Source organism: Neoarius graeffei, chromosome 18 (genome assembly GCF_027579695.1).
Source record: "Neoarius graeffei isolate fNeoGra1 chromosome 18, fNeoGra1.pri, whole genome shotgun sequence".
In the NCBI taxonomy this organism is placed as follows: domain Eukaryota; kingdom Metazoa; phylum Chordata; class Actinopteri; order Siluriformes; family Ariidae; genus Neoarius; species Neoarius graeffei.
The window spans coordinates 69,047,975-69,057,365 of NC_083586.1; positions in this window are offsets into that span (position 1 = coordinate 69,047,975).

Consider the following 9,391-nt stretch of genomic DNA (forward strand, 5'->3'; position numbering starts at 1 on the left):
CTCACACACACACACACACACACACACAACCTCTCTCTCACACACACACACACACACACACAACCTCTCTCTCTCTCTCTCTCTCTCTCTCTCACACACACACACACAACCTCTCTCTCTCTCACTCACACACACACACACACACACACACACACACACTCAACCTCTCTCTCACACACACACACACACACACACACACACACACACACACACACACACACACACACACACACTCAACCTCTCTCTCTCACACACACACACACACACACACACACACACACACACACACACACACAACCTCTCTCTCTCTCTCACACACACACACACACACACACACACACACACACACACACACAACCTCTCTCTCTCTCACACACACACACACAACCTCTCTCTCTCTCTCACACACACACACACACACACACACACACACACACACACACACACACAACCTCTCTCTCACACACACACACAACCTCTCTCTCTCTCTCTCACACACACACAACCTCTCTCTCTCACACACACACACACAACCTCTCTCTCTCTCTCTCTCTCTCTCACACACACACACACACACACACACACACACACACACACACACACACACACAACCTCTCTCTCTCTCACACACACACACACACACACACACACAACCTCTCTCTCTCTCACACACACACAACCTCTCTCTCTCTCTCTCTCTCTCTCACACACACACAACCTCTCTCTCTCTCGTTGCGCATGTGCGGACTGAGTGCGGAGTGAGTGCAGACTCTGAGCGTGAGTGAAGCCTCTTTGGCTTTTTCAAACTTTCTACCTTTTTGTGTGTCTTTTGAGTGTTTTTGTTGCTTTGTTTAGTTTATAGATTCTCTGCAGACGCTGCGGATAGTTTCTAGTTCGCGTTAGCAGTTTAGATTGTTTGTCCCTCGGAGTCCGCAGCCACGAGTCGGCAGCGTGGCCACCGCAGGGAGAATGGATTTTGAGGAGCTTACAAGACGCCACGGCGTCAAAGTTCAATGTTCTCTTAGTGTTGGAGAGTGTAGCTTGGCCATTGGCGATGCTGTCGGCCATGATCACATTAAGTCGGCCTCACGCATGAACAATGCTGTCGTGGTCTTTCTTGGTTCGGTAGATAAGGCTCGGGAGGTAATTGCCTCGGGCATTGTCATTAATGGTACTCTTACACCTGTTCTACCTCTCAGTACCCCCGCGACGAAAATTATCATTTCCAATGTCCCCCCTTTTGTCGGTGATGAGTTGATAGCGAGCCACCTTAGGCGGTATGGCAAGATTGTCTCCCCAATGAGGAAGATTCCCCTAGGGTGCAAATCGCCCTTGCTACAACATGTTGTGTCTTTCAGAAGGGAGGTGTACATGGTTTTGGATAAGGATGACAGTTCTCTTGACTTGGCCATAAAACTGAAAGTTAGTGGGTTCGAATATACGATCTATGTAACATCTAACACTTCTCTAGTGTGCTTTTTCTGTAATATGACGGGTCATGTAGTCCGTGACTGTGTGCGCAAAAGGCAGGGCAGGGCAGGGCAGGGCCGTCCTCCAGTGTAGTGGAGTAGAAGGGAAGTGAGCCACCTACCGCGGGCACCTCTACTGACGGTGCTTCATCAGCCCTGCTAGGTGGGTCTTCCCAGGCCCCCCCGTCCGAGTCCTTGGCCGAGGTGGCCTCAGTGGCCCCAAGTGATCTACAGCCATCAAGTGTCAGTGCGTCTATGCCTGACGATAGGAAAAAGGTACCGGTAGATGCTGTCTGCTCCGAGGCTGAGCTGGTTAGCCTCTCTGCGGGCAGTGGCTCTATGGGCACTGACAGTAGCATTAAGTTGCCCTCTGCGGAGCCTGTTCTGAATGATGCTGCCGTCAATAATATGATCTCGAAGGAGCTCGCTGCTTTGAGCGAGGCTGCAACTGGTTTTGGCCTAAGCATTAGCGGTGAGTCAGGTCTTAATGCGGTGCCAGACAGTGGTGTTGATATGGATGCAGATGGGTTTAAGGCGCCTAAAAGGAAGGTTGAGACGGCCGATCCTGATTGCAATTCCACTAGACCTAAGAGAGTCGGTACCACAAGCATCCATTGTGATAGCGATGATGACTCGGTGTGTTCTACAGCATCAGATACTTCACTGGCCGATCTTATTGGGTCCAGTGGAGAAATAGTGGTTCATTATAAAGCGGAAGAGATAAGCCGCTTCCTGAATGAAACAAAGGGGCAGCGTGGTGTCGAAGTGGAAAAATATTTCCCAGATCGATGCCAGTTTATCAATGACGCCGCCTGTTTGATAAAAGAACAAGCGTTTACCTCTATGGAGACAGCACGTCTCCGCAAATTATTGGTTAAACTCAGGAAAAAGGTGCGTGAAGAAACATCACTCCCCCCTTTACTATAGCCACTATGATAAATTCGCTCAGTATTGCAACTCTGAACTTGAATGGTGCAAGGGACAAAAGGAAGAGACTTACGTTAATTGATTTTATTACCTTAAAGCACATAAACGTTGCTATGGTTCAGGAAACGCATAGCGACGATGCCATTGAAGTAGAGTGGAGAAAAGAATGGAACAGAAAGATTTTTTTTAGTCATAGTTCATCTGCAATAGGGGGTGTGGCAATAATGTTTTCCAGGGATGCTCTCCCACACTCCTGTCAAGCACAGGAGTTAGTGAGGGGGAGACTTCTCATGGTGACAGCGCATTTTGACAGTAATGTGATTGGTTTCCTTAATGTGTATGCTCCAACTAATGGTGCTGAAAGGGTGACCTTCCTTGGTAAGGTTGACGAGGCGCTGAAAAGTCTTGGCTCAGAGCCTCTTCTCTTTATTGGGGGGGATTTCAATTGCACTGAGGACGATAAGGTGGACAGGAATCACATAGAGCCCCACATTCCATCTCAGAGGGCTGTAGTTCAGCTGGTCCAGACTCATGACCTACTCGACGCTTGGAGGGCGATGTTTCATGGGGTCAGACAATACACTTGGTCTCATAGCAGGGGTAACTACATTTCATTTGCACGCTTGGATAGGATATATATTCCAAGGCTTCAACTAAATATAGATAGGTCTTGTACTATCGTGCCTACTGGCTTTTCTGATCATTGTGCTGTATTTTGTAGTGTGTCTATCAAGGCTTTCAAACCTAGAAGTGCCTATTGGTGCCTCAACACATCGCCATTGTTGTGTGTTATGCCTGATGTAAAGACTCTCGTCTCTGCGAGCCTACCACACAGATTTAATACTTGTCATTTTTAGGGCATACCTAACAACGTGTTTTCTTTCTCTCTCTCTCTTCTCCCCCCCCCATCTGTCCCTCTGAGTTACATGTTGATCCTGGGATTGAGATGCTGGCCTCTTCTGCCCCTCGGACCTGCTTGATCCATCCTGGTGCCCTGTGTCTGGTCGGAGTTTTATCGCCCCGCTCCTGTGAAGGACGGCCCCATGAGGACAGTTGAGGGTTATACCTGTTAAAACTGTTAATATTATAGTCAGGCTGTCTGTTGTTGCCCAAATGAGGATGGGTTCCCTTTTGAGTCTGGTTCCTCTCGAGGTTTCTTCCTCATGTCGTCTGAGGGAGTTTTTCCTTGCCACCGTCGCCACAGGCTTCATCATTGGGGATAGATTAGGGATAAAATTAGCTCATGTTTTAAGTCGTTCAAATTCTGTAAAGCTGCTTTGCGACAATGTTTATTGTTAAAAGCGCTATACAAATAAACTTGATTTGATTTGACTTTAATGAAGTTATTAACGAACATAACCCTCCTATAGAAACTGAAAATGTTTTTAAAATGCCGTCTAAGAAAAGGGGTCATCCAGGCTCTAGAGGCAAAGCAAAGAAGAAGAGTGTGACAGTTGATGTGCCTGATAGTGAGAGCGATTATGCGTCTGACTGTAGTGTTACCTGCAGTCTACGCACAAGCGGCTTTTCTCAACAGAATTACAGTGTCGAAGATATCAAAGCGTTTTTAACCAAAACCAGACATGCAAGGAATGTAAGGATTGATGATCACTTTGCAGATGTTGATCAGTTTATTGCAAAGACCAAAGACCAAAGACATTCTGTTTATGTCAGAAGAGGGATTTACCGATCAAGAGGGCTTCCGTTTAAAAAAGATATTGGGCAAGTTAAATGATAGTGATGTTAAAAATCAATTGTAATTTTTCTCTACGATCATTATGTATCTTAAGTTCTATATTTTATATTTCCTTATGTGTGAACTTCTAATTGCGTCGTTGAATTTAAATGGAGCAAGGGAACGAAATAAGAGAGCTATTGTGTTTATAGATAATTGGGCTAATTTTGAGGGCACTGCTGGCCTGTTAGGGCGGGACGGTATCCATCCCACTCGGGAAGGTGCTGCTCTCATTTCCTGCAGCATAGGTCATAGTCTCAGAACAGGCCTAGTTAATTTCTGACAATCCAGAGCCAAGGCCAGGGAGCAGACGAACAGGCTAAACCGACTGTCTGCTAGCTGCACAGAGTCATCACTCAGGGTAAATATGACCACATCACGCCTGTCTTATCCACACTGCATTGGCTCCCAATTAAATTTCGTATTGATTATAAAATACTACTATTGACCTTTAAAGCACTAAATGGTCTCGCACCACAGTACCTGAGTGAACTTCTGCTCCTCTATGACCCGCCACGCCTACTTAGATCAAAAGGTGCAGGCTATCTGCTGGTACCTCGTATAGTGAAGGCTACATCAGGGGGCAGAGCCTTTTCTTACAAAGCCCCACTGTTATGGAACAGCCTTCCAAGTAATGTTCGGGAATCAGACACAGTCTCAGTGTTTAAGTCTCGGCTGAAAACATATCTGTTTAGTCAAGCCTTTTGTTAATGGTGTTTATGAGGTAAAGGAGTAGATCTGGAGGGTCCTCAGACATAGAGTGTTTTGGTAAACTGGGATGTATGGATGCTGTCAGTCCCCACTCGCTTGCTCACTCGAGTTTGTTGACGGTGCAGTGGCTGGCTGCTTTATGTCCCGGGGCTCCCTCATGCCTGTGTTACCTTCTGGCTCTCTCCTTTTAGTTATGCTGTCATAGTTAGTTGCCGGAGTCCCTGCTTGTACTCGGTGCAATATGTATACTGTTCCTACTTATTCAGGTGACATTGGGCATACCTAACCACCTGTGTTTTCTTTCTCTTCCCCCCCCCCCACCCACCCCAAATCTGTCCCTCTGAGTTACATGGAGTCAACAGGAAATCTTTTGGTGGAGACGGTGGGGACCTCGACTGGCTATCGTAGCCTGCAGGGAATCGGCCGTCAGACGTTCTGTCGCATGTCCCAGACCCGGTGAAATGTAACTGAATTGTCTTGGCCAGGCCTAAGGGTCCCATCTGCATCTCATCATTGCTGAGGAGTGTGCTCCCATCACCCAATCAAGCATCCAGCCAGAGCAGGTCATGATATATTTTTTACCATATTAACATGCCATTGTGCGTCATGCCTGATGTAAAGACTCTCGTCTCTGCGAGCCTACCACACAGATTTAATACTTGTCATTTTTAGGGCATACCTAACAACGTGTTTTCTTTCTCTCCCCCCCCATCTGTCCCTCTGAGTTACATGTTGATCCTGGGATTGAGATGCTGGCCTCTTCTGCCCCTCGGACCTGCTTGATCCATCCTGGTGCCCTGTGTCTGGTCGGAGTTTTATCGCCCCACTCCTGTGAAGGACGGCCCCATGAGGACAGTTGAGGGTTATACCTGTTAAAACTGTTAATATTATAGTCAGGCTGTCTGTTGTTGCCCAAATGAGGATGGGTTCCCTTTTGAGTCTGGTTCCTCTCAAGGTTTCTTCCTCATGTCGTCTGAGGGAGTTTTTCCTTGCCACCGTCGCCACAGGCTTGCTCATTGGGGATAGATTAGGGATAAAATTAGCTCATGTTTTAAGTCGTTTAAATTCTGTAAAGCTGCTTTGCGACAATGTTTATTGTTAAAAGCGCTGTACAAATAAACTTGATTTGATTTGATTTGTGTTTGAAACTTTTAAACAAAAGAGAATTGATGTTGCGTTTGTTCAAGAAACTCAGATATAAGGAATGGTGATGACTGGGCGAGTGAACTTACTGGTGTATCAGTTTTGAGTCATAACACCTCAAATAGTGGGGGTGTTGGTATTCTTTTTAGCCACAATTTTATTCCATGCTCCTAGGAAATTAATGAAATCATTAAAGGCAGGCTTTTAAAAGTAAGAGCCAAATATGATGGTAAAACCTTTGTGTTTGTTTGTGTTTATGCACCTACCGATGCGTTAGAGCGCATACTTTTTCTACAAACACTGGATGATGTTCTTAAAACTTGTGATTGTGAGGACATCTTGCTTGTTGGGGGAGATTTTAATTGCACGGAGAAGGGCATAGATCACAATCATATAGAGCCTCACATGCCATCTCGTAAAAAGTTAGTTGAAATTTTAAAGGTTCACAATCTTGTAGCTGTTTGGAGAAGTTTCCATTTAAATCAGAGGCAGTATACATGGGTCCACTCATATAATAACATGCTGTCCTTGGCGAGGCTAGATAGATTTTATGGGTTCAAACACCAGTTCAATTTCTTTAGGAGTTGTAACATTGTACCAGTTGGGTTTTCCGATCACTGCATGGTAACATGCAACATATTTATTAGTACTTTTAAACCAAAGAGTGCTTACTGGCATTTTAATCCCAGTTTATTGCAAGACAAGCATTTTAGGGATGTTTTTAATTTTTTTTGGGATCAGTGTAAGAGTACAAAGCCTGTTTTTAGGTCAATACAGCAGTGGTGGGATTTTGCTAAGGTCCAGATAAAAATGTTGTCCCAACAGTATAGCTTCAATGTCACGAGGGACATCTCCAATCGTATGACTGCCTTAGAGATTGAGATTTTGAATCTTCAAGGGGACACAACTGGCAATGTAACGGAAAAATTGAAAATTAAAAAGAACTTACTGGCCGAGTTATTAGGGGTTAAGGCTCAAGGAGCTCTGGTCAGGTCACGTTTTCAGTCTATTGAACTCATGGATGCACCTACCAAATTCTTTTTTAATTTGGAAAAGAAAAACGGTCAAAAAAAGCTAATGCAATCTTTGTCGTCAGAAGATGGCACTATTCTGTATGCTCACACTGACATTCGTAAAAGAGCACGGGCATTTTTTGAGAATCTTTACAAGAGTGAGATCTCCTATGAGCAGGCTCCAGAGAATGTCTTTCTGAACAATTTACCCCAGATGTCCAGCTCGGCAAATGCAATCCTCCGAGGGGTGATAACCCTGGAGGAAGTGTTTACAGCCCTCCAAAGTATGGAGAGTGGAAAGGCTCCGGGGATCGATGGTCTACCGGTTGTATTCTACAAAGCTTTCTGCCCTGAAGTAGGCACAGATTTGCTGGAGGTGCTTAGTGACAGTTTAACCAATGGGTGGCTGCCACAAAGTTGCTGAAGAGCTGTGGTGACGCTGTTGCCAAAAAAAGGGGATCTAAATGACATAAGGTCATGGAGGCCTGTCTCTGTCCTATGTGTGGAATATAAAGTGCTCTCAAAGGTTCTGGCCAATAGGCTTAGAAAAGTGGTAGGAGAGGTCATCCATCCTGACCAGACTTACTGTGTGCCTGGAAGGTTGATTTATGACAACATTTGGTTCATTAGAGATATTGTGGATGTTGGACGGCGTCTAAATTTAGATTTTGGACTTATCTCAATAGACTATCAGAAAGCTTTTGACAGAATTGAGCATAACTATTTATGGAATGTCTTGGCCACATTTGGTTTTAATTCTGATTTTATTAAATATATAAAAGTCTTATATCGTGACATTGAAAGCATACTAAAGGTTAATGGTGACTTGTGTGCTCCTTTTAAAGTGTTTAGAGGTATTAGACAAGGCTGTCCCTTGTCTGGGATGTTATATTCCTTGGCGATAGAGCCACTTTTGATTAAACTGAGAAATGAGGTTGAAGGTGTAATGCTTCCAAATTGCACTTTTAAGTTTAAATTATCAGCTTATGCTGACGATGTGGCTATTCTTGTTAAGAGCCAGAGGGATGTGAATGCCATGTTGGGATTACTTAATGATTTTAAATTGCTATCCTCTACTAAAGTAAATTGGGGAAAGAGTGTGGCTTTGTTGATGGGGGACTGGAAGAATGGTCCACCCAGTTTACCTGAGGACCTACATTGGTGCAGAGAAGGTTTTAAATACCTGGGGGTGTTTATCGGGAATAATGATTTTATGCAGAAAAACTTTGAAGGTGTTTTAGAGAAAGTGAAAGGCCGTCTTGGTAGATGGGACTTTTTAATTAATAAATTGTCTTATAAAGGCAGAGCGCTTATAATAAACAACCTGGTTGCATCATTCCTCTGGCACCGGCTGGCCTGTATAGACCCTCCTGTCAATGTGCTTTCAAAAATTCAATCTGTTCTGGTTAATTTTTTCTGGGACAACCTACACTGGGTGCCACAAAGTGTTTTGTTTTTACCCAGAGAAGAAGGGGGACACGGGTTGGTTCATTTACAGAGCAGGACGGCTGCTTTTCGTCTACAGTTCATACAGAGACTGCTTAGTGGGACTGCGAAGAGCAGCTGGGAAGCTGTGACTTGTGTCATTCTGCGCACTTTTGAGGGGCTGGGGCTCGATAAGACGCTTTTCTGGATGGACCCTAAACGTCTGAACTTGAAGAAATTTCTTATTTTTTATCAGAACCTTTTTAAAGTATGGAGTCTTTTCAAGATTGGGAGGACTATGAGCTCTACATCTCTTTTTTGGTTTCTGCAAGAGCCTTTGATCAATGGCTCCATATTGGATTTCTCACATGATCAGTCTTTTCCTGCCCTCAATGGAGTTCTCTGTGAGGCTAAAGTGCTCACCCTGAATGACTTGATCAATTTAGCAGGTCCTTTGTTTCAAAATGCGAGTCCAGTGGCTAACCAATTAGGAGTAAGGTCATTACGAATGATAAAGCATCTTCTTGGAAAGTGGAAGGGGTTCTTTACAGAAGATGAAAATAAGTTGTTGAACGATTTTTCTGTGGGCTTGTTGTCTCCAAATGACTCTGATGTATTTCCTAACTTTACTGTAACTGCAGATTGGGATGACTCCTCAGGTGTTTTACTTAAATCCGAGCCCATATTTTTTCTTGGTTGTAACCTTGCCTCTGGTAAGGTATTGTATAAACTATGTGTTCTGCTATGAACAAAAAACACCTTGATAAAAGAATTGACTCTCCGTGGCATGCTGTTTTACAAATCACTGAGGAGGTTAAACCACAATGGAGGGTCTTTCACAAGTCACCATTACCTAAGAAATGCGGGGACTTACAATGGAGGATTTTACATGGGGCAGTGGCGGTTAATGCTTTTATTTCAGTTTTAAATCCCAGTGTAAGTGAACAGTGTCCCTTTTGCACAATGAA